The sequence below is a fragment of the Manihot esculenta genome, chromosome 13 (assembly GCF_001659605.2).
Source record: "Manihot esculenta cultivar AM560-2 chromosome 13, M.esculenta_v8, whole genome shotgun sequence".
NCBI lineage: Eukaryota > Viridiplantae > Streptophyta > Magnoliopsida > Malpighiales > Euphorbiaceae > Manihot > Manihot esculenta.
In genome coordinates, this window is record NC_035173.2 from 17,363,053 (window position 1) to 17,390,301 (window position 27,249).

The 27,249-nt window shown below is 34.9% G+C and overlaps 1 protein-coding gene across 1 annotated transcript in view; it reads left to right on the forward strand.

Moving 5' to 3' along the window:
- The first annotated feature begins 13,145 nt into the window (after window positions 1–13,145).
- LOC110629812 (probable beta-D-xylosidase 5) overlaps window positions 13,146–27,249 on the forward strand; it is a 46,155-nt gene continuing 32,051 nt past the window's right edge. Inside the window, exons 1-4 of the mRNA XM_043949508.1 lie at window positions 13,146–13,978; window positions 14,048–14,177; window positions 14,371–14,427; window positions 14,652–14,823. The gene's annotated coding sequence lies outside the window, so the exon portion shown is untranslated. The remainder of the gene's footprint in view (window positions 13,979–14,047; window positions 14,178–14,370; window positions 14,428–14,651; window positions 14,824–27,249) is intronic.

The following is a 27,249-nucleotide window of genomic DNA, read 5'->3' on the forward strand; positions in this document are numbered from 1 at the left end:
ATCTTTGCCACTTCCCACTACTATACATGGACCCATGATCTTTGCCACTTCCCACAACTATGCATGGACCCATAATCTATGCCACTATCCACTACTAGATAACTACCCACTACTGTTTAACTACCCACTACCAAATAACTACCCACTACTGGTTAACTACCAACTACTAAATGACTACCCACTATAAATACAAAATTTGAATTGTCAATAAGGACACATTTGGCCTAATTGAGTTGGAATGACCAGATTGTTCTTCAACTTCAAAATGAACTTGCAAAGCTTCAACATATTCCTTCATGAATCCTTGAAGTGGTTCCTTCAACCTCTTGGATCTCAGCCTTGTAATTGGTCCTTGAGGCAATGCTAGCTCATCATTTTTGGTGTTGTTGGTCGTGCTTACATCAAGCTGGGTATTACAGTCCTGGTACCTGTGGAAGGAAAGGTGAAATTGGCTCTGACCCTCGGAGAGGCACCCTTGGCCCGAACTCACTATGCAGTATTCTTGGTGGTAAAGCTTCCCCTGAACTATAATGCAATACTGGGAAGGCCTGTGCTGTATGATTTTGAGGTAGTGACCAGCATCCGATACCTGGCTATGAAGTTCCCAACCGAAGCAGGAGTGGGAGTAGTCAGAGGATGTCAAGAAGAGGCGAGAGCAGTATACCTGGCCACAGTGTCAGAACCGAGTTCGGCAGGGGAAAAATTTGACTCGGAGGTCCTGGAAGTCTGAGATGAGAAGAAAGAAGCCAGAACGAAACCAGTTGGAGAACTGGAAACCTTCCCCATATCAGAAGCAGAAGCATACAAGGTTTTTAGTCCCAATGCTGGCTTGACTGAAGAGCAGAAAATTGAAGCAATGGCTCTAATCCGAGGGCACGCCTCAAGCTTCTCCTGGAAGCCATCTGACATTCCTAGGATAGACCCTGAGGTGATGACTCTCAAGCTGAACGTCCTCCCTGAAGCCAAGCCAATAAAGCATAAGAAGAGCGGGAAGAGAGAAGCAACAGGCCACTAGGGAGGAGGTGCGAAAGCTGGAGGAAGCAGGGTTTATTAGGGAAGTAATGTATCCGCAATGGCTAGCAAATCCTGTACTAGTGAAAAAAGCCAATGGCAAGTATAGGATGTGTATAGATTTTACTGACCTGAACCAGGCCTGCCCTAAAGTTTGTTATCCCCTCCCTGATATTAATAAAATGGTCAACTCTACGGCCGGTTTTGATTACATGTCATCTCTGGATGCAATGTTTGGTTACCACCAGATCCCAATGGACAGGTCAAATGAGGAAAAGACCTCGTTCATAATAGAAGATAGGACTCACTGTTACCAGGCCATGCCTTTTGGGCTAAAGAATGCTGGGGCAACATACCAGAGACTAATGAATAAAATTTTCAAAGACCAGATTGGTAGAAATGTCAAAGTATATGTGGACGATATGGTGGTGAAGAGTCCGACCTTTCAACAACACTTGATAGATCTGAAGGAAGTATTTGAGGTACTGGAGCAATACAGAATGAGACTGAACCCAACAAAATGTGCTTTCTTTATCAGGGGTGGAAAATTCCTAGGTTACATGGTGAGTGGAAAGGGTATCGAGCCCAACCTTGAGAAGGTGGAAGCCATATTGAAGATGCCTGAACCAACCTGTGTGAGGGATGTCCAAAGACTCACTGGAAGGGTAGTAGCGCTTAATCGTTTCATGTCAAGGTCGGCAGAAATGTGCCTACCATTCTTCAAGAAGTTGATAAAAGTTTCGAATTTCGAATGGACCAAGGACTGTCAAGAAGCTTTCAAAGAGCTCAAGTGATATCTTAGTTCGCCGCATGTACCTCCACTGGAAGGCGAAAAGCTCTTGATCTACTTATCAGCTTCGGAACAAGCTGTCAGTGCTGTACTGGTGAGAGTGGAAGTAGGAGAGCAGAAGCCAGTATCCTATGTCAGCAAAGTACTCAAGTAGATACGGAACCCTATGGCACAAGCCTCAAACCCACACGCACAAGTAGATACGGAATCCAAAGATCTGATAAACCCACCTCCTATGGCACCCCACACTTAGAGAAGCTGAAACACCAATGATTGAAGGATTTAGATGAGAATCGGACAAACGCCACAACAAATAGTTGATAAGTTAATCGAGATTCCTGGTGCAATTGATGAAAGCAAATCCTCACTCTCACTCAAAGCAATACACGCCAAAGGCATGAAAATAATTCTGATAATTTGATTTCAAAACTGCCTCTTACAATTGTTTCTTATCCTTATATAGTAAGGAGAAAAACAAATAAAACCCTAAACACTCTTCTTGGGTCTGACTTAAACACCTAAGGCCCAAGCCCAATCACACACTAAAATAACACATAAGTATTAAAATATAAGCCCACAACATGGCCCAACACTCTAAAACTTAAAAGATAAAATATGGCCAGAATACAAGCCCAAACAAAACTAAAATAAAACAAGTGTTTAAATAATAAAACTAGCAAACCCATCATAACAAAGTTGAATCTTCACAAAAACCTTACTTGATCTTCACTTTAGGCTTTCCTTTATGTAGTTTTAGCCCATAGGTTTGATTAGGCTCCCTCAGCCTATGATTGCAAATGTTGCACCAAATCTGTCCCATATGAGTTAAAGCACGCCCTAAATATATATGGATTATATGAATATGATTTTGAACTACTCTTGGATCCATTGGAATGATATAAGTTTGCTCCACACCATTGTTAGAAATTTGTCCTATTGGATCCGTATCACCAGGCCTCATTTCTTTGGCCCATAGCCTCGTCCCTCTCCTGTCGGACCTCTTCCAGGGAGGACAGCTGCTCCAAGACTTCATCGCGGTGAGCCTCTGCTGCGGTTATCGTCTCATCAGCCCTCTTGAGAGCATCTAGGGTATAAGACAATTCCCCTTGTAGAGTCATCAGATGCTCTTGGGCCGCAGCAAGATGGCCTTGGGCATCACTGGTCGCAGCAACGTTCTCCTCGGTGCGCCTTCTCAATCCGGCGATCCACCGTGTCCCGGAGAGACTGATCACGGGTGTCCACCTCCATAAAGAGGCCCATCACCTAGTGAAAAGAGAGAACAGTTAAGATAGGGGACAACGAAAATCAAAAGAAGAACCAAAGGCAAAGAGTACAACTTACCATGAGGAGTATTTTCCTAATTGTGTCTCCGAGCTCCCCTCGAGTCTGAGACTGGAACGCTACCTGCTCTCAAGTAGAGCTGGCCAAAAGACCAGTGAGAACAAGAAAACGAGGGTCTGAAGCATCAGTAACTCCTCCAAACATACGCTCCTGTAGCACCTCCGCAACAGCGCTCACCGGAGACTGATGAGTAATGTCTTCTGCATTCAAAATCTCGTTGTCTGGGGCAAAGAGCAAGGGCACCACGGGAGTTTTCTCTTTCTCAAGAGGAGGCAAAGTTGGGCCTGGTTGTTTAGAAGCCCGAGACTTCTTGGTGTCAGGGGCCGAAGTAGGAGCATCAGAAGGAAGAGCTCGCTTGCTAGCAGCCTCCTTAGCAACAACCTCGCTGGCAGCCGAGGTCTTCTTCCGGTGAGGAACAACATCAACTTACCCGGATTTAACCCTCTCCTTAGGGACCCTCTCATTGACAGGTGTGACCTCAGCACCAGCTTCTTGGACACCATCACCAGTCGAGACGACCTCCATTTCACCATCGGGAGCCCCCCTTCTGTTGGAAGGACCTCGAACCTCTCCTCAGGGGCATCCTCAAAAGATGGAGCAGCCTCCGCCCTTGCAAGCCTCAGGTCCTCAACTGGCTTGTCAGTCATCTTGGGCACAACCTCCGTTCTCACAATAGAGGCCTGTTGGGATCTGGAGGCCTGGGGAGATCGGAGAAGAGAGCTAGACTTGCTGCGGTTGGAAGGCTTGGAGGCCGTAACGCCCTGAGAGCTCGGCTTAGGAGCTCGAGATGGAACTGGAGCTGGGGCAATAGATCGGCCAGCCGACCTAGAGGAAATGACCAGGGCCACCTCCTAAGTAGCTTCAGACATGGACCTCCCAGCTTAGAAAGCGTCCAGGGCGGCTTTCATGCTCTCCCGAGACAGAGTGAAATTCTTGGGAGGCTTGATCTTGTCTTATAGGTACTTGAGAAGCTACAGAGACCCAAAATCAAACAAGTTAAAAAACCATTCGAGGAAAATCAAGAAGAGAAAAACAAAGCAATTAAACGAAGCGAAATACCCGTATCCCTGCAGTCTTGAAGACTAGACACAAACATGCATTTTTCGATGTCATATTTCTTCTCAACAGAAGTCAGTCGAAGGTACCCGACTTGTTTAGAAAGGCTTAGTTGGGGTGATCGTTGCAGCCTAGAGGGACATCCTCCCAGGAAAGCTCCACCTCCCAAGACAACCCGGAGTCCTTTTTCAGCTCTACCACTGTGAACCCCTCTCTACCTAGCATGAAGCAGACGCCTGACACTTTGTACGTACGTATCCGTATGACAGAGACAGGTGGCCTAATAGTAGCAAAATCGTTAGACGCCATTAGCGGACAAAAGAAAAAAGAATAAAAGGAGAGGAGCATATACCTCTCAGATCAAGCTTACTCAACCATTGTAAACCCTATTTTTCTGGATCTCAGGCCATCATACATAATAAATTTTAAAAAATAATTAGACTAAAATATTAAATAATAGTAAATTTATATTTTAAATTTTTTATTTCATTTGAATTTTTTGATTCCCACTAATTAAATTTAACTTCATATTAAATAAACAATAAAAATAAATAAAAATAAAAACATTTACTTATTGATTAGGAAATGTTTTAACTAATAACTAATAACGTTTGACTAAAATGATATAATAGAAATGAGAGACTAGAAGTTCAAAAAATGAATCTCAAATTGATTAGGAAAAACTATTTATAATAAAAAAATTTTAATATACAAAATTATAAAAATATTCAAAAAATATATAATATTAATTAAAAATAAATGGTATATTTTGAATTTAAAACATAATTTATATACTTATTTATATAAAATAAATATATAATACTAATTAAAAATAATATAAAGAGGTGTTCTGTTAAATTTATAATTTTATTTACACAATAATTTTACTTAAATTTAATAATTATTATTATATTCTATACGATAAAATAATAATATGCTATTATAAAAAGTATAAACTGTAAATATTATTTATTTATTTAGTTAATTATTAATAAATAAACTTTTTCCCTATATATTTATAAAAATATTTAACTTCATACTTTTATAAATATTCAAAAAATTATTTTTTATATTAATTTTATTATGTCATCTAATTTTATAATAATAATATTATAGTATAATATTAAATAATTTATACTAATCTACCTATAATAAAATTACCATTTAATTTATATCCTTATTTTAAAAATTTTGATGTTATTATATCTTATATATTTTTTTAAAATTTTTCTGATGTTATTATATCTTATATATCTTTTTAAAATTTTTCTTAATTAATTAAAATTAGTATAAAGTATAAAATTATCATCTACTTTAAAAATTAAATTTTAAGAAATAAAATTATCAACTATTTAAATAATTTAAAGACTCAAAAGTATTATGGACAATTCCATTATTTTCCGCTTTTTATCACTTATATATATAATATAGATATACACACAAATTATGATATTAGTGTATAAAAATATATAAAAAAATTATATTTATAGTATATAATATATTTAAAAATTATAGAAAAATAATATATGTAGAATTAGTTTTAATACAGCACGGTTTTAAAATAATTTTTAGTGAATAATTAAAATCAAACTGGAAATGTAAATTAAGTTTGGTCTAGTACAATTTTTAACATTATAATATGATTTTTCGTTTCAATACTCCAAGAAGCGGCTCTTGTATTTCAAGATTTTTCTCCACTTTCCAGGGACGAAATTTGTGGTATAAATCGAGGCGTTGGTATTAACAGAATTAGAAAAGTGGCCGCCAAGTTCTCCAACAATCTCTTTCATGTTACAATGGCATGAACAAAGAACCCGAACATGGAGAACATAGCCAATCTGCTATTCTTGAGCCCAACAAATGCTTCTGGGTCATCAGTCAAACCCAATGGGTCAAATCTTTCACCTGAGTAGGTTGGGTTTCTAATCTCATTTCACCGAGTGGTCCACCGGTAAATATATACCCCTCAACGGCACCCATCAACACTACCTGAACTAAATTTTAATAAGTTTTGGATTAGTGAAATATTATAAGGGGCCTTTTCATTCATTCTAGTACTTTCCAATCCATGTTCATATCATATTTGACGCGGAACCCTATGGCACAAGCCTCAAACCCACACGCACAAGTAGATATGGAATCCAAAGATTTGATAAACTCACCTCCTATGGCACCCCACACTTAGAGAAGCTGAAACACCAATGATCGAAGGATTTAGATGAGAATCCGACAAACGCCACAACAAATAGTTGATAAGTAAGCCAAGATTCCTGGTGCAATTGATGAAAGCAAATCCTCACTCTCACTCAAAGCAATACACGCCAAAGGCATGAAAATAATTCTGAAATTTTGATTAAAAGCTGCCTCTTACAAGTGTTTCTTATCCTTATATAGTAAGGAGAAAACAAATAAAACCCTAAGACACTCTTCTTAGGCCTGGCCGAAACAAATATAAGGCCCAAGCCCAATCACACAATAAACACATAAGTTTTAAAACATAAGCTGATGTAAGCACGACCAACAACACCAAAAATGATGAGCTAGCATTGCCTCAAGGACCAATTACAAGGCTGAGAACCAAGAGGTTGAAGGAAGCACTTCAAGGATTCATGAAGGAATATGTTGAAGCTTTGCAAGTTCATTTTGAAGTTGAAGAACAATCTGACCATTCCAAGTCAATTAGGCCAAATGTGTCCTTATTGACAATTCAAATTCTGTATTTATAGTGGGTAGTCATTTAGTAGTTGGTAGTTAACCAGTAGTGGGTAGTTATTTGGTAGTGGGTAGTTAACAGTAGTGGGTGGTTACCTAGAGTGGATAGTGGCATAGATCATGGGTCCATGCATAGTTGTGGGTAGTGGCAAAGATCATGGGTCCATGTATAGTAGTGGGAAGTGGCAAAGATCATGGGTCTTAATTTAGGCTATATAAAGCATCCATTTTTCTATTGTAGACAGATTATCAATTATTCAATACAATTGCTTTATGCGATTCTTCTTTGAGAGCTTAAGAGAGATCTTGGTTCTTGACATTGCATCACGAATAAGGTTTGATACTAACTTGTATGTTTCTTATTCTTGCTGCTCTTGAAATCAATCCATTATAAGTGTTCTTAATTGCATGTTAATTGAGGGTGCTTTAGATTGGGGAATTATTTTCTGAATTAAGTTCTTTTTACTAGGGTATGTGTCGTTTCAGTCTCTAATAGGCTGGGGTTCCGCATCAATTGGTATCAGAGCTAGGCTTAGTAATAATTTCTTAACTATCCTTTGCGTCTTTGCATTCAATTTTGTCCATTATTGGCTGAATATATCACTTTGGAAATCTGGTTTGGGATACCTATTAGAGCCGAATACATTGTTTGGTTGTTGTTGAAATCAAATTTTACCCTAAATTCTTGTTTAGGCTGAATTACTATCTTTAGTGATTTGGTTTATGCTTTCTGCCCTAATTCATATGCTGTCATTCTTAGTTTATAATGCATGCACAAGTCGAGCTTGGTATATGAAAAGTTTAAATTTTTATGAAAATGTAAGATCATGTATGGGATTTTATCACGTACACAGGAGGTATAGTAGGCTTGCTACAGGTTCTGGCGACCTTAAGTCGATCTGAATCTTAGCGCCGATAACGGTCCGGTTTCTAGGTCGTTACAATATGATTCTTATTTTTGCTGCTCTTAAAATCAATCAGTTATAAGATTGGGAAATTATTAAGTGTTCTTGATTGTATATTAATTAAGGGCGTTTTAGATTGGGAAATTATTTTTTGAACTAAATTTTTTTACTAGAGTATGTGTCATTTCAGTCTCTAATAGACTGAATTCCGCATCAATTTACCCTTTTTAAATATTAGTTTGTAAACTATCATTGAGTCTAATTAATCATATATTTTTAAAATACTTAATTTTTATTGTCATAATTTCTAATTTAAACTTTAAATTTTCTATTTTAAAACTAAGTAGATTTAAAATTTATTCAAAATGAGAATTTCAAATTAGGGATTAGAATAATAAAAGTTAAATGTCTTTAGAGTATATAATTAATTATAATTAAAAAATTAATTATATAGATTTAATTAATATTTAAAAGAGTAAATAAATAATATGATAAAGCACATACATTCATTTAAAAAATTGATCAAAATAAGAGTTAGCCATAATTGAAAAAAAATTAAAAGGTTTATTTATAATATTCTTTTTATTATAATCGTCTTTAAATATAAAATTTTAATTTTTTATATTTAATTAAATAAATTATTGTAGAAAATAGTTATAATTTTAATAAATTTAAAAATTAAAATTTTATTATTTAAAATTAATTTTTTATTATTATTATAATTAAATGTAAAGTTTTATTTTTTTTACATTCAATAAATTTAAAAAATTTATTATTTAAGATGAAAGCAATATTAAAATAAATTTTAAAAGATATATGTTTCTCACTTTTTTTTATAAATACTTTTCTCTCATCTTTTTAAATATGCCTACAGAGGTTCGGCGGCCAAACCTGGGTTAGCCAGAATGGCAGAATCCGATTCTGCCTCAAATACTCAGCCTCTAAAACTCGTCAAAACCCAACCCAACACTTCAAAAGCATTCACATTCACTTCAACATGCATAAGGGGTGTAAAACTAACCTAAAACTCCAACAAACAACAACAAAAACATAAAAGGGAGCATTCATTTATCAAAGACCCAACTCAAACCCTATAGCTCTATATCCATCCACAACATGCATCTTTACCCCATAAACCCTCATAAAACTTAATTAAAAATATAAGAGAGGCAATGATCTAGGCTTACCTCTTGAAGATCTTGGAGTGACAGCAACCCCAACGTGGAGATGAGTCAAACGGTCTCCAAAGCTTCCAAACTTCGATTTAAGCTTAAAAACTTCAAGACAAGATGAAAATTCGTAAAAGCATTGAATGATTTGAAAGAGAATCATAAAATCAACAAAGGGAGGACAAGAACTCACCTTTGCCTGAAAATGAAGAGAAAAGCTCGCCCGTTTCTGGACTGGGGGCCTCTTATAGGTGGCTGGTTAGACCACCTTTGGGGGCCGAAGAGCTCCCGCGTCAGCACCACTTTCGACGGCCGAACATGAGGTTTGACGGCCGACCCTGGTGTTTTCCTTCAAAAATGTTTTTCTTTCAATTTAAAACCTTAACTCAAAACCAAACAATAAAATCATGAAAATCATTTTGTAAAAACATATTTTACCCTTCTAGAGGTTCCGGTGCTCGAGATTCTGAATTCCAACGGAGATTCCATTGGAAAGTTGGAATTCCGACGTCGGAGTCTAGCTGAGTATTACAGCTTTAGATTGAGGAATTGTTTTATGAACTAAGTTCTTTTTACTAGGGTATGTGTCGTTTCAGTCTCTAATAGGTTGGGGTTTCGCATCAATGGGCACTGAAGCTGGTTCCTTAACCTGACTATTAAACTCTCTGACATGAGCAAGTAACCCCTGACAACCCCTCCTAAGCAACCTATGAGCCTGTAGGGCCGATATCAAACCTATAGGCATACCTATCTTGTCTCCTCGAAAGACAACCTCCGATCCATCTTGATCTCTGAACCTAACTACCTTGTCTTTGCAGTCCAAGGTAGCACCATGAGTAGAGAGTCAATCCATCCCTAGAATGACATCAAAATCAGTTAAATCTAGAACCACAAGGTCGGCTGGAAGGCACCTATCCTCAACTATAACTAGGCTGAACCGGCAGACTGTCTGTGCCATAGATTGATCACACTTGGGCCCACTGACCCAAAGAGGACACTTTAGCCTGGAAGCTATCAAACCCAAACTGTCTACGGCTTTCGGAGAAACAAAAGAATGAGAGGCACCATGGTCCATAAAAGCATACACATCAGAACACCCAATAGTGAGTTTACTTGAAACCATAGTGTTTGATGTGTTGGCCTCCTGCTGTGTCATGGTGAAGATCCGTGCTGGAGCTGAAGGACCTTCCCCTTGGGAACCTGCTGAAGACGAGGTTGTCCCTCTCCTTCTACCCCGCCCTTGCCCTGAGATGTGGTTAAAGCTGTTGGCTAAGCCACTCTACCAGAAGCCGTCTGTTGGGACTGAGCCATTCTAGCTGCATTGGGATACTCACGTGCCATGTGCCCCCCTTGACCATATTTGTAACAAGCTGTAGTCCCAAACCGATAAAGCCCTTTGTGCGGCTTACCGCACCTCACACATCCAGAGCTTGAACCACGACCCATTCCCAGACCAGACTTCAACTTATTCCAGAACTTGTTCTTCTTTGTCTTCTTAGGTGATCTATTCCACTTTTTACTGCTTGTGGCAGCTGCACCCAGAGAAGAGAGATCAAATTTCCCTATACTCGAGGTTTTGGAACCCGAGGACTGTGCCACTTGTTGTTTTCCCGTTCCCTGAATGATGGCACTAGCCTCCATTTTCCTGGCTGCATCCACAATAGTGTGGAAACTCTCTCTTTCTGCTGCTAAAAATAAGGAGGAGTACCTAGAGTGGAGTCTCATGGTATACCTCCTAGCCTTCTTCTGGTCAGTGTCATAAGCCTGACCCACAAACTGAAGCAACTCCAGAAACTTATCTGTATACTCATCCACGCTCATATCTTCAGTCTGTTGTAGCTGTTCAAACTCTATTACTTTCAACTCCCTCGAATTGTCTGGAAAGGCCCATCCTGCAAACTCATTTGCAAACTGTTCCCAGGATAAGCCGTCCAGTTTTGGATCCACGTAATTCTTGAACCACTCATTTGCTTTCTTGCACTTTAGAGTGAACCCCACCATCTGAATGGCTTTGCTGTCACTAGCTCCCAACACATCGGCTATCATCTTTACTGCTTTGATGTATTCAAACGGGTTGTCTCCCTCTTTATACTTTGGAGCATCCAACTTCAGCTAATCTGTCATTTTGACTTCCTGCTGATTGGTTAGGTTTGGGTGGTTGAGCTTCAGAAATTACTGGCTCCACTGGGGGAAGAGGTGGTGCAGCACTCCCTGGATTAGGGTTTGCTGGATTCTGGTAATAAAATGGAGGTGGAAACATAAGGTGAGGTGGATACGGTGGGTAGTAGGGAGGATAGGGCATGAATGAGGGGTACGGGTGGTAGCTAGAGTAGCAGCAACCCAAACTTGGAGATGAGAGAAAATCGATCCCCGGAGGTCTCCAAGGTTTAAAAACTTAGATTCAAACTCAAATCTTCAAAAATAAGGAAAAACTCATGAATTTCCTGAGAAAATTAAAGGAAAAACAGCAAGAGCATCAAAGGGAGGGTAATGACTCACCTCTGCCCGAAAATGGAGAGAAAGCTCTCTGATTTTCGGGCTGAAGGCCTCTTATAGATGGTTGGAGAATCATTAGGTATCCTTTCAAATCCTACCTTCGTAGCCAAACTGAGCAATTGAAAAACTTGTACCAAACAATGGCTAATTCAACACAAATTGATCAACATCATTGCCTCTCTTATGAATAACCATAAACAAAGCCTATGAATGATTAACAGAGGTAAAAGTCATATGCTTTTAAAAAAATTTTCAAAATTCTGAGGTATAAATAATAGCAATGTTCAATTGCTCTATAAAAATTAAACTATTTAACCTTTGTATTTTAATTTTATCAAAATATAAGTTATTTCCATCCGTATTACTATTAAATATAAAATATTTAAATACCGTTTCTTTCTACCTCTCTTTTTCAAGACATTTATACTAAGCATATTTTATGAAAAATTTATATTTAATTTTTTATATAATGAATTAAATTCTCGCAATTAATCATATGAAAAAATATATAATGTTAACGAAAAAAGAAATTAAATTTAAAGAATATATAAACCTAATATTTTTTTAAAAAAAAATTAAAAATTAAAATCTATAATATTTCGTACTGCAAATTTATGTGGAATGGTGCATATTTATGTAGAGTGATCATTTTAAAAAATTATTAAATTAATAAAAAGTAAATTTTTTAAAAATATAAGAAATATTAATATTTTAAAATATAAAAACAATAATACCAATAAAATATTATTTTTAATTAATAATACTGTGATGCGGTTAGAAAATATAGTTGTGTTGTGATTGGTTATACCCAAAAAAAGAGAATATGAGGTGGTGGATGTGTAGGACAGTCATTAGAGAATAGACCAAAGATAATAAATTACTTAGAATTTGAGTAGTGTAAAAAAATATCGTACTTTTGTTTCCGCGATCCTTCTTCTTTCATACTATATTATAAGAAGATGTAAATAAATATTAATTCGGCGGTTATGTAGCCGGCTGCTTAATAAGAGATATCGTCAGCGGATAGACCGGTGATTTTGTGATTATAGACGTAATAAGGATACATTATACTGTGTCTGATAACGGTAACTTTATACCAATACTTGTCTTGTCCAGAAAAAAGTGAGTATTGATGATAAATCGGATGTTTGGAGGTGTTCGGATCTTACTTTTTTAAATGGAACTATATTTTTTACTTATCATATTTTTATTTCTCTATTTTATAGTGACAATTCATAACTTATTTTAAATGATCTTTATAACTACTAATTAAACATAGTATTGGACTTATTTTATAGTGACAATTCATAACTTATTTTATAGTGACAACAAAGTGATGTTCGTATTGAACAATCATAGTATTGGACAATCGTTATACAGTGTCATAATGCTACTAATTAAACATAATTTTTATGATATTAATTTGTATAAAAATATATTTATATTGTTTTTATAACTAAACATATTTTCTGTAAAATAATTAAATTCCAAAACGAACATCACTTTAATAAATTTATAATAAAAAATTAAATACTTTCTTTAAGTTTAATTTATTTTTATAATAAAAAAATTTAAGTTCACATCATGAAACATTGAAATTTCCAAAAAAATTTTCTATCAAACGGGAAGTACCAGCACTTGCTTAATAAGAGCGTGACTATGTACCTCAAACGTCACTCTCATTTTTTAAGAAACGTCATATGGGGAAAGAGTGGAGAGCTGAGTGGGGAGAAAATGGCTGAAGATTGAAGAATTGGTCTGTTTCTTCATCCTCTGTTTCAAATTTCTTTACTGTTTCTAATATCTGAAGACCCCCAATTTTTCCTACTTTCTAATTTGAATTATACCTTGAAAACATTTAGCGTTTCTTTATTGTCTTTGAATGATCTTGATCAATAAAGCAGTGTTTTCATTGTGCGATGGGAAATTTTTTTTTATCTAATCTTGATTTTCACTTGAATGAAGTTTTCTTTCATTTTTCAATGAAAATGGGTGAAAATTTTCCCTTAATTAACAATGAGAGTCCCCCCATTTCTCTCTCACTCAAATAAATGGGGGCTTTTTTTGTGTTTCTTGATTTTCTTTTTAGCATTTCTTTGTTGCATTTGAATGATCTTGATCAGTAAACCGGTATTTTCATTGTGCGATCGCGGAATTCTTTTTAATTTTGATTTTCACTTGAATGAAAGTTTCTTTCATTTTTCAACGAAAGATTAGTGAAATCTTCATTCAATGAGAGTCCTTCCATGGGATTTATGAATTCTTTTATTTTTGTTTCTTTTCTTGGGTGAAATCATATTGTTGGTTTATGAAGTCTTCTCATCTTCAGAATTCTGCAGTTCGTTTCATTTGTTGGCTAGGTTTAGCAAGAATCGGGATTGGGTGAAATTATTTTACTATTGTTTTTGGTTCGGCTTTCATATTGCGCTTGCTTACGATCCCATAATTTACCAGGCTTGATCGGGCTGTGACTTTAGATTCCTATTGGATAATTTCCGGTATGAATGTCATTTGGATTCTTTTTCTTTTCCTTTTCCTTTTTAAGTTGGTGATTATTGGGTCCTTAGATCATACTGCTGGGAAATTCTGTGGCGCGAGCTAAATAAGCTTAAACAGGCTAATGCCCTTTTCCGCAATAAATTGCAATTTCCCGACATAGAAGACTCAGGGTTGCGGACGCTTGTCAATCAAAGACAAGTAAGCTTTTAGGAGAATAAGAAAGAAAATTTCTTTTATTTTCAAATGAATGCTGCTGTCTTTGTTTTTGTTTTCGCTTTATTCCAGTGATAAAGTTTTGAAGTTTGATCTTGTTGTAGAAATTCTGATCAGCCATAAAGAATGTACTGACCTTGGTATGTAATAGCTAATATGACAGGCTTCAAATTGGCAGCATTCTCTTTGGGGACATCCAAGCCAAAGTCCCAGTGATCCATGTGTCCGTCTTGCTGTAAGCAATAAAGTTTTAGCTGCTTAATGCTAATATTTAACATCATCAAATTGTCTGGTATAGCTGCAATGTCAAAAGGTCTTGAAGATTCTGATGCTCTAAAAGCAAGATATCTAGTTCCAGACAACGTTTGTTGAACTATTAACTAAATGAGAACATTATTCATATCTGGGTTTGCTTTCTACTTCTATACCTCTTATACCTTCTGCACATAATGATGCCAGGAAATAGTTCCGTTCAAGATCATCATGGACTGGCTTTTAATGTAGTTGATGAACTGCCCAAAACTGTGACACTACATTAAATCAGGGTTCTGATCCAACAAGTATGGACTTTCATCCTATTCAGCAAACTCTACTTCTTGTTCAGTCCTTAACTTGGCGTCAGCAATTTAAGGTACCTTCTTGTCTGCAAAGCTGTAAATTGAAGTGATTTTTATTTCTTAATTTAGCTTCTGGGAAGTTAGTTCCAGGGAGAAGTTGGTCTCCGAAAATGTTGCCAAGTATTGAATTTTGTAGAAAGTTCAATGATACTGAAGTTACAACCCTTTATGAGTTATAAGTTCAGATTTTGAACAAAATACTTCTTTAATTAAAATAATCTATATTTTTTATATTGATATCTGTTTATATATAAATATGTGTATATATATATATATATATGTTTTGAATATTGGTATTTAGTTTCTTAATACGATTGTGCAAAGTACATGTATGAAAATATGAAAATATAATTATTTATGTTTCCTTAGTTATTTACTGGATTCTAGATATAACCCTTATTCCTCCAATAGATTATTGAATAAATGAATAAGATTATTTTTGTATAGCATAGTGTGATATTGTGGTTGATTATTAGCAAGAATAAATTATGTTAGTATAAACTTTATGTTATTATCTATTGTTAAGAGCTACGTGGACCTGATCCTCTATTGGAGGTACGTAGGCAGCCTTCGGGTGCGGTCGAAATATAATAAATGTTAAGACTTTAATTAGCAAATAGTAGCGATATAAATTCAAGCCACATTAACAGATTTTCATGTTGAATAAATTACTTATTGGAAATTTAATGAGTTTAATATGACTAAAATAATTAACATACAAATAATTATATTTATAAGATTATGGATAAAAATAAGCCACAAAAGAAATCACTGAATTAGCTAAGATATAGGAGAACAATTTTCATAAAGAGACCATGAGTGAATTAGACCCTTAATATGGCCAAAACTTGACTATAACTTAGGATAGAAGCATACAGTAGTACCTAAAATGAATAAGTTGGAAAGCTTGTCAAAGGAACGAAAATTGGCATGCGAATAGGTGCAATTTGTGATATAAAATAGCAATTGAAAGGCAGTGTCACAGTCTGCATATAAAACGTAAGTTGGCATTTGAAAGCCAGTGTCGTAGTTCAGTTATAAGGCATAGACGAAGTGTCGCACCTATCCCAAATCCTCATTCACTAGCAAACTAAATGAAATTGTTGCTTGAACAAATAAAGAATAATGGCATAAAAATCCAACATTTTATTTCTTGGCACAATAAATTAGGATTTAAAAATATTTGGCGATTCTTTCCAAATTTGAATTGAAAGTGGGGTAGCATTTGTCGGTAGCAGGCCATATTGTATTTTTATATTATTCGATGCTGGACTCTACGCTACACCTTGGATAACCAAGGCGAGGTATTAATCGTTGGTTAATTAAGGTAAAACTCTTAAATGGTGTAGAAAAACCTAAAATGCTCTCATCGAAGCCGTCGCTCGCTGCCGAATTTATTTTCCCGACTTCGTCCTTCGCACAAAAAGTTGGCATTCTCGCTTCACCACTATTTTGGCCTCAGAAAAGGAGATATTGCCTTCGTGCTTTCTCCTAACTCTATTCACCTTTCGGTCCTTTATTTCTATATCTTCTCTCTCGGTGTCGTTACCTCTCCTAAAAAATTAATTATCTTTAAACTTGAGATTCTCCACCAAATTAAGCTTTCAAAACCTGTACTTGTGTTCGTCACGTCGAATGCTGCTCATACAATTCCTAATCTCAAAACATTCGTACTCGACTCTCCCGAGTTTGAATCGCTGATGATGAGTCTAGCTCACTGTGGAGAAATAGGAGGGAAGGTTTACCAATTGGACCCTGGGACAATTCTCTATCCTCACGGACTACTGGCCGAGTTAATGGAGTGGTTTTGGCTCATCGAAATTTCAGATGCATGGTGGCCCTAAGTCATGCGGTTTACACGAGCTGGATGGCAGCTGCAACTTTCTTTTTTTTTCGTTGCATTATTTTCATGTTTATGGTTTATGTTATTCCGTGAGAGGTTTAACTATGGGAGTGGCGGTGGTGTGCATAGGTAGATTTGATATGAAGACAATGTTGATAGTAATTCAGGAGTGTAAGATAGACTGCACCGGTGGTGGTGCTGATAACTAAGGATCCTAGGTTGTTAGACGGCTAAGATTTTAGCTCTTTAGATGTTGTAGGTTGCAGCGTTGCTTCGCTTAGAAAAAGCGTAGTTGAACTGTTCCGTGAACAATTTCGAAATTTCACTTTAAGTGAGGTTAGTTAAACACCAAACTTGGATTTTTACCATTAACCGGTGGTTAATTTCTCATATTGGCTATTCAATGTGTAGCGTATGATCCACCATTAAGTAATAAAAAAATACAGATGGAACGTCACGTTAGCTACCGGCAAATGCTCCCCCACTTTCATTTCAAATTTGAATTGAATCTCAAAATGTTTTTAAATCCTAACTTGTTGTACCAAGTAAAATCATTTTAATTAAAATGCAAAAATTCATAAAGGTTTAAATTTTTTATGCCATTATCCGAAAATATATTAAATGTCATGAAATACATGATAATAGTTAATTGACAAAATGAGAGAAGCACCACGGTGCTTTTCCATTGCGGTTAGTTAAATAACCTTATAGGGGTGTTGGAGTTAGTGGTATTAGAGCTAACGTTTAGGCCTTTCTAGGTGTTAAGGAAAAGGAACAAGTATAAGCAAATGTGTATACCTTATAGGTTAAGGTCTTGATATAACTCTACTATAGGCTTTTGTAAGTTGGCTAAGAATGTTATTTGACATTCAACCTGTGTTAGAAGATAGAGGTGATAGTCTAAAGTCGTGATCGCGATAATCTATTCAACGCTACCAATGTTTGTATTGTAAGCTGCAGATTACATTATGGACATTGGAGCATTGAGTGGAAATTGTGTGCATCACTTTTAAGAATCTGCTAGGATATAGTAGATGCCTTATATCTGATGCAGTTGTACCATGACAAGTTTCTAACTGCTATAAATTGACTTCAAATAAAAGTTTATATCCTTTTTAGAATAAAATACTAGAGATATTAGCAAAAGGTATAGAAAAATTCTATGAGAGCGACAATGTACTCAAAAAACATAATTATTTTTGTGTTGTTTATCATTAAAAAAGAGGAATTTTATAAGTATTATGATATAAGAGAAATGAAAAAAAGGTACTTGTATGAGTAGGTGAATGCTGCTCATACAATTCCTAATCTCAAAACAATCGTACTCGACTCTCCCGAGTTTGAATCGCTGATGATGAGTCTATCTCACTGTGGAGAAATGGAAGAGGGAAGGTTTACCAATTGGACCCTGGGACAATTCTCTATCCTCACGGACTACTGGTCGAGTTAATGGAGTGGTTTTGGCTCATCGAAATTTCAGATACATGGTGGCCCTAAGTCATGCGGTTTGCACGAGCTGGATGGCAGCTGCAACTTTCCATTTTTTCGTTGCCTTATTTTCATGTTTATGGTTTATGTTATTCCGTGAGAGGTTTAACTATGTGAGTGGCGGTGGTGTGCATAGGCAGATTTGGTATGAAGACAATGTTGATAGTAATTTAGGAGTGTAAGATAGACTGCACCGGTGGTGGTGCTGATAACTAAGGATCCTAGGTTGTTAGACGGCTAAGATTTTAGCTCTCTAGATGTTGCAGGTTGCAGCGTTGCTTCGCTTAGAAAAAGCGTAGTTGAACTGTTCCGTGAACAATTTCGAAATTTCACTTTAAGTGAGGTTAGTTAAACACCAAACTTGGATTTTTACCATTAACCGGTGGTTAATTTCTCATATTGGCTATTCAATGTGTAGCGTATGATCCACCATTAAGTAATAAAAAAATACAGATGGAACGTCACGTTAGCTACCGGCAAATGCTCCCCCACTTTCATTTCAAATTTGAATTGAATCGCTAAATGTTTTTAAATCCTAACTTATTGTACCAAGTAAAATCATTTTAATTAAAATGCAAAAATTCATAAAGGTTTAAATTTTTTATGCCATTATCCAAAAATATATTAAATGTCATGAAATACATGATAATAGTTAATTGACAAAATGAGAGAAGCACCACGGTACTTTTCCATTTCGGTTAGTTAAATAACCTTATAGGGGTGTTGGAGTTAGTGGTATTAGAGCTAACGTTTAGGCCTTTCTAGGTGTTAAGGAGAAGGAACAAGTATAAGCAAATGTGTATACCTTATAGGTTAAGGTCTTGATATAACTCTACTATAGGCTTTTGTAAGTTGGCTAAGAATGTTATTTGACATTCAACCTGTCTTAGAAGATAGAGGTGATAGTCTAAAGTCGTGATCGCGATAATCTATTCAACGCTACCAAGGTTTGTATTGTAAGCTGCAGATTACATTATGGACATTGGAGCATTGAGTGGAAATTGTGTGCATCACTTTTAAGAATCTGCTAGGATATAGTAGATGCCTTATATCTGATGCAGTTGTACCATGACAAGTTTCTAACTGCTATGAATTGACTTCAAATAAAAGTTTATATCCTTTTAGAATAAAATACTAGAGATATTAGCAATAAGGTATAGAAAAATTCTATGAGAGCGACAATGTACTCAAAAAACATAATTGTTTTTGTGTTGTTTATCATTAAAAAGAGGAATTTTATAAATATTATGATATAAGAGAAATGAAAAAAAGGAGAGGTATGAGTAGGTGAAATAGGCTAGAACATGTTAGTGACCAATCTTCTTGTTCACTTTTTACTGTGATGATTGTTTGATATCGAAACATAGTCTTAACCTTCGAGAGAAATAAATTTGAATTATCATAATAACAGATTCAAGAGTTTTAAAGAAAGTTTAATTATCTAAACATTATGTAAGAGGGGATTGAAGATACAAGGAAAATACGCACATAAAATAGGTGATAGTTATGAGATGGTAGGTGTGATTAAGGGGTTAATTTATCTCATTAATAACATATTAGTTACTCTAGCTAGGAAAAAAATACGGAAGATTGTAGAGTCTATCAAACTTTTAAGAACATGACATAAATAGTGTATGAATTCCTAATGTACTTTTTGATAAATATTTCGATTCATCACTTGGAAGTGGATAGAGTTGCCTTTAAGATTATATTGAAGGTCTATGTTGGAAAACCGAATTAATCACTGCAATAGTTTATTCTTTTTTCCTTTTTGGAAGCATTTTTATATTTGATAAGATTAGATAAATTATTTTGGAGGAAGTGATATTATTTGAGATAATATTGTTATTTATTGGAAGTTTAGTTTTTATCTATATTGGTGATATAGTTAGATTTTAAACACTTTAATCGGTACAAGTAATTATTATTGATAGGTTATATTGATATCTGTTTATGTATAAATATGTGTATATATATATATATATGTTTTGAATATTGGTATTTAGTTTCTTAATTGGATTGTGCAAAGTTAGCTATGAAAATATAATTATTTATGTTTCCTTAGTTATTTCCTGGATTCTAGATATAACCCTTATTCCTCCAATAGATTATTGAATAAATAAATAAGATTATTTTTGTATAGCATAGTGTGATATTGTGGTTGATTATTAGCAAGAATAAATTATGTTAGTATAAACTTTATGTTATTATCTATTGTTAAGAGCTACGTGGACCTGATCCTCTATTGGAGGTACGTAGGCAGCCTTCGGGTGCGGTCGAAATATAATATATGTTAAGACTTTAATTAGCAAATAGTAGCGATGTAAATTCAAGCCATATTAACAGATTTTCATGTTGAATAAATTACTTATTGGAAATTTAATAAGTTTAATATGACTAAAATAATTAACATACATATAATTATATTTATAAGAGTATAGATAAAAATAAAGGCACAAAAGAAATCACTGAATTAGATAAGATATAGGAGAACAATTTTCATAAAGAGACCATGAGTGAATTAGACCCTTAATATTGCCAAAACATTACTATAACTTAGGATAGAAGCATACAGAAGTACCTAAAATGAATAACTTGGAAAGCTTGTCGAAGGAACGAAAATTGGCATGCGAATAGGTGCAATTTGTGATATAAAACAACAATTGAAAGGCAGTGTCACCGTCTAGATATAAAACGTAAGTTGGCATTTGAAAGGCAGTGTCGTAGTTCAGTTATAAGGCATAAAGGAAGTGTTGCACCTATCCCAAATTCTCATTCACTAGCACACTAAATGAAATTGTTTCTTGAAAAAATAAAGAATAGTGGCATAAAAATCCAAAATTTTATTTCTTGGCACAATAAATTAGGATTTAAAAATATTTGGCGATTCTTTACAAATTTGAATTGAAAGTGGGGGAGCATCTGTCGGTAGCAGGCCATATTGTATTTTTATATTACTTGATGCTGGACTCTACTCTACACCTTGGATAACCAAGGCGAGGTATTAATCCTTGGTTAATTAAGGTAAAATTCTTAAATGGTGTAGAAAAACCTAAAACGCTCTCATCGACGCCGTCGCTCGCTGCCGAATTTATTTTCCCGACTTCGTCCTTCGCACAAAAAGTTGGCCTTCTCGCTTCACCACCATTTTGGCCTCAGAAAAGGAGATATTGCCTTCGTGCTTTCTCCTAACTCTATTCACCTTTCGGTCCTTTCTTTCTATATCTTCTCTCTCGGTGTCGTTACCTCTCCTAAAAAATCAATTATCTTTAAACCTGAGATTCTCCTCCAAATTCAGCTGTCGAAACCTGTACTTGTGTTCGTCACGTCGAATGCTGCTCATACAATTCCTAATCTCAAAACAATCGTACTCGACTCTCCCGAGTTTGAATCGCTGATGATGAGTCTATCTCACTGTGGAGAAATGGAAGGAGGGAAGGTTTACCAATTGGACCCTGGGACAATTCTCTATCCTCACGGACTACTGGTCGAGTTAATGGAGTGGTTTTGGCTCATCGAAATTTCAGATACATGGTGGCCCTAAGTCATGCGGTTTGCACGAGCTGGATGGCAGCTGCAACTTTCCATTTTTTCGTTGCCTTATTTTCATGTTTATGGTTTATGTTATTCCGTGAGAGGTTTAACTATGTGAGTGGCGGTGGTGTGCATAGGCAGATTTGGTATGAAGACAATGTTGATAGTAATTTAGGAGTGTAAGATAGACTGCACCGGTGGTGGTGCTGATAACTAAGGATCCTAGGTTGTTAGACGGCTAAGATTTTAGCTCTCTAGATGTTGCAGGTTGCAGCGTTGCTTCGCTTAGAAAAAGCGTAGTTGAACTGTTCCGTGAACAATTTCGAAATTTCACTTTAAGTGAGGTTAGTTAAACACCAAACTTGGATTTTTACCATTAACCGGTGGTTAATTTCTCATATTGGCTATTCAATGTGTAGCGTATGATCCACCATTAAGTAATAAAAAAATACAGATGGAACGTCACGTTAGCTACCGGCAAATGCTCCCCCACTTTCATTTCAAATTTGAATTGAATCGCTAAATGTTTTTAAATCCTAACTTATTGTACCAAGTAAAATCATTTTAATTAAAATGCAAAAATTCATAAAGGTTTAAATTTTTTATGCCATTATCCAAAAATATATTAAATGTCATGAAATACATGATAATAGTTAATTGACAAAATGAGAGAAGCACCACGGTACTTTTCCATTTCGGTTAGTTAAATAACCTTATAGGGGTGTTGGAGTTAGTGGTATTAGAGCTAACGTTTAGGCCTTTCTAGGTGTTAAGGAGAAGGAACAAGTATAAGCAAATGTGTATACCTTATAGGTTAAGGTGTGGATATAACTCTACTATAGGCTTTTGTAAGTTGGCTAAGAATGTTATTTGACATGCAACCTGTCTTAGAAGATAGAGGTGATAGTCTAAAGTCGTGATCGCGATAATCTATTCAACGCAACCAAGGTTTGTATTGTAAGCTGCAGATTACATTATGGACATTGGAGCATTGAGTGGAAATTGTGTGCATCACTTTTAAGAATCTGCTAGGATATAGTAGATGCCTTATATCTGATGCAGTTGTACCATGACAAGTTTCTAACTGCTATGAATTGACTTCAAATAAAAGTTTATATCCTTTTAGAATAAAATACTAGAGATATTAGCAATAAGGTATAGAAAAATTCTATGAGAGCGACAATGTACTCAAAAAACATAATTGTTTTTGTGTTGTTTATCATTAAAAAGAGGAATTTTATAAATATTATGATATAAGAGAAATGAAAAAAAGGAGAGGTATGAGTAGGTGAAATAGGCTAGAACATGTTAGTGACCAATCTTCTTGTTCACTTTTTACTGTGATGATTGTTTGATATCGAAACATAGTCTTAACCTTCGAGAGAAATAAATTTGAATTATCATAATAACAGATTCAAGAGTTTTAAAGAAAGTTTAATTATCTAAACATTATGTAAGAGGTGATTGAAGATACAAGGAAAATACGCACATAAAATAGGTGATAGTTAGGAGATGGTAGGTGTGATTAAGGGGTTAATTTATCTCATTAATAACATATTAGTTACTCTAGCTAGGAAAAAAATACGGAAGATTGTAGAGTCTATCAAACTTTTAAGAACATGACATAAATAGTGTATGAATTCCTAATGTACTTTTTGATAAATATTTCGATTCATCACTTGGAAGTGGATAGAGTTGCCTTTAAGATTATATTGAAGGTCTATGTTGGAAAACCGAATTAATCACTGCAATAGTTTATTCTTTTTTCCTTTTTGGAAGCATTTTTATATTTGATAAGATTAGATAAATTATTTTGGAGGAAGTGATATTATTTGAGATAATATTGTTATTTATTGGAAGTTTAGTTTTTATGTATATTGGTGATATAGTTAGATTTTAAACACTTTAATCGGTACAAGTAATTATTATTGATAGGTTATATTGATATCTGTTTATGTATAAATATGTGTATATATATATATATGTTTTGAATATTGGTATTTAGTTTCTTAATTGGATTGTGCAAAGTTAGCTATGAAAATATAATTATTTATGTTTCCTTGGTTATTTCCTGGATTCTAGATATAACCCTTATTCCTCCAATAGATTATTGAATAAATAAATAAGATTATTTTTGTATAGCATAGTGTGATATTGTGGTTGATTATTAGCAAGAATAAATTATGTTAGTATAAACTTTATGTTATTATCTATTGTTAAGAGCTACGTGGACCTGATCCTCTATTGGAGGTACGTAGGCAGCCTTCGGGTGCGGTCGAAATATAATATATGTTAAGACTTTAATTAGCAAATAGTAGCGATGTAAATTCAAGCCATATTAACAGATTTTCATGTTGAATAAATTACTTATTGGAAATTTAATAAGTTTAATATGACTAAAATAATTAACATACATATAATTATATTTATAAGAGTATAGATAAAAATAAAGCCACAAAAGAAATCACTGAATTAGATAAGATATAGGAGAACAATTTTCATAAAGAGACCATGAGTGAATTAGACCCTTAATATTGCCAAAACATTACTATAACTTAGGATAGAAGCATACAGAAGTACCTAAAATGAATAACTTGGAAAGCTTGTCAAAGGAACGAAAATTGGCATGCGAATAGGTGCAATTTGTGATATAAAACAACAATTGAAAGGCAGTGTCACCGTCTAGATATCAAACGTAAGTTGGCATTTGAAAGGCAGTGTCGTAGTTCAGTTATAAGGCATAAAGGAAGTGTTGCACCTATCCCAAATTCTCATTCACTAGCACACTAAATGAAATTGTTTCTTGAAAAAATAAAGAATAGTGGCATAAAAATCCAAAATTTTATTTCTTGGCACAATAAATTAGGATTTAAAAATATTTGGCGATTATTTACAAATTTGAATTGAAAGTGGGGGAGCATCTGTCGGTAGCAGGCCATATTGTATTTTTATATTACTTGATGCTGGACTCTACTCTACACCTTGGATAACCAAGGCGAGGTATTAATCCTTGGTTAATTAAGGTAAAATTCTTAAATGGTGTAGAAAAACCTAAAACGCTCTCATCGACGCCGTCGCTCGCTGCCGAATTTATTTTCCCGACTTCGTCCTTCGCACAAAAAGTTAGCCTTCTCGCTTCACCACCATTTTGGCCTCAGAAAAGGAGATATTGCCTTCGTGCTTTCTCCTAACTCTATTCACCTTTCGGTCCTTTCTTTCTATATCTTCTCTCTCGGTGTCGTTACCTCTCCTAAAAAATCAATTATCTTTAAACCTGAGATTCTCCTCCAAATTCAGCTGTCGAAACCTGTACTTGTGTTCGTCACGTCGAATGCTGCTCATACAATTCCTAATCTCAAAACAATCGTACTCGACTCTCCCGAGTTTGAATCGCTGATGATGAGTCTATCTCACTGTGGAGAAATGGAAGGAGGGAAGGTTTACCAATTGGACCCTGGGACAATTCTCTATCCTCACGGACTACTGGTCGAGTTAATGGAGTGGTTTTGGCTCATCGAAATTTCAGATACATGGTGGCCCTAAGTCATGCGGTTTGCACGAGCTGGATGGCAGCTGCAACTTTCCATTTTTTCGTTGCCTTATTTTCATGTTTATGGTTTATGTTATTCCGTGAGAGGTTTAACTATGTGAGTGGCGGTGGTGTGCATAGGCAGATTTGGTATGAAGACAATGTTGATAGTAATTTAGGAGTGTAAGATAGACTGCACCGGTGGTGGTGCTGATAACTAAGGATCCTAGGTTGTTAGACGGCTAAGATTTTAGCTCTCTAGATGTTGCAGGTTGCAGCGTTGCTTCGCTTAGAAAAAGCGTAGTTGAACTGTTCCGTGAACAATTTCGAAATTTCACTTTAAGTGAGGTTAGTTAAACACCAAACTTGGATTTTTACCATTAACCGGTGGTTAATTTCTCATATTGGCTATTCAATGTGTAGCGTATGATCCACCATTAAGTAATAAAAAAATACAGATGGAACGTCACGTTAGCTACCGGCAAATGCTCCCCCACTTTCATTTCAAATTTGAATTGAATCGCTAAATGTTTTTAAATCCTAACTTATTGTACCAAGTAAAATCATTTTAATTAAAATGCAAAAATTCATAAAGGTTTAAATTTTTTATGCCATTATCCAAAAATATATTAAATGTCATGAAATACATGATAATAGTTAATTGACAAAATGAGAGAAGCACCACGGTACTTTTCCATTTCGGTTAGTTAAATAACCTTATAGGGGTGTTGGAGTTAGTGGTATTAGAGCTAACGTTTAGGCCTTTCTAGGTGTTAAGGAGAAGGAACAAGTATAAGCAAATGTGTATACCTTATAGGTTAAGGTGTGGATATAACTCTACTATAGGCTTTTGTAAGTTGGCTAAGAATGTTATTTGACATGCAACCTGTCTTAGAAGATAGAGGTGATAGTCTAAAGTCGTGATCGCGATAATCTATTCAACGCAACCAAGGTTTGTATTGTAAGCTGCAGATTACATTATGGACATTGGAGCATTGAGTGGAAATTGTGTGCATCACTTTTAAGAATCTGCTAGGATATAGTAGATGCCTTATATCTGATGCAGTTGTACCATGACAAGTTTCTAACTGCTATGAATTGACTTCAAATAAAAGTTTATATCCTTTTAGAATAAAATACTAGAGATATTAGCAATAAGGTATAGAAAAATTCTATGAGAGCGACAATGTACTCAAAAAACATAATTGTTTTTGTGTTGTTTATCATTAAAAAGAGGAATTTTATAAATATTATGATATAAGAGAAATGAAAAAAAGGAGAGGTATGAGTAGGTGAAATAGGCTAGAACATGTTAGTGACCAATCTTCTTGTTCACTTTTTACTGTGATGATTGTTTGATATCGAAACATAGTCTTAACCTTCGAGAGAAATAAATTTGAATTATCATAATAACAGATTCAAGAGTTTTAAAGAAAGTTTAATTATCTAAACATTATGTAAGAGGTGATTGAAGATACAAGGAAAATACGCACATAAAATAGGTGATAGTTAGGAGATGGTAGGTGTGATTAAGGGGTTAATTTATCTCATTAATAACATATTAGTTACTCTAGCTAGGAAAAAAATACGGAAGATTGTAGAGTCTATCAAACTTTTAAGAACATGACATAAATAGTGTATGAATTCCTAATGTACTTTTTGATAAATATTTCGATTCATCACTTGGAAGTGGATAGAGTTGCCTTTAAGATTATATTGAAGGTCTATGTTGGAAAACCGAATTAATCACTGCAATAGTTTATTCTTTTTTCCTTTTTGGAAGCATTTTTATATTTGATAAGATTAGATAAATTATTTTGGAGGAAGTGATATTATTTGAGATAATATTGTTATTTATTGGAAGTTTAGTTTTTATCTATATTGGTGATATAGTTAGATTTTAAACACTTTAATCGGTACAAGTAATTATTATTGATAGGTTATATTGATATCTGTTTATGTATAAATATGTGTATATATATATATATGTTTTGAATATTGGTATTTAGTTTCTTAATTGGATTGTGCAAAGTTAGCTATGAAAAT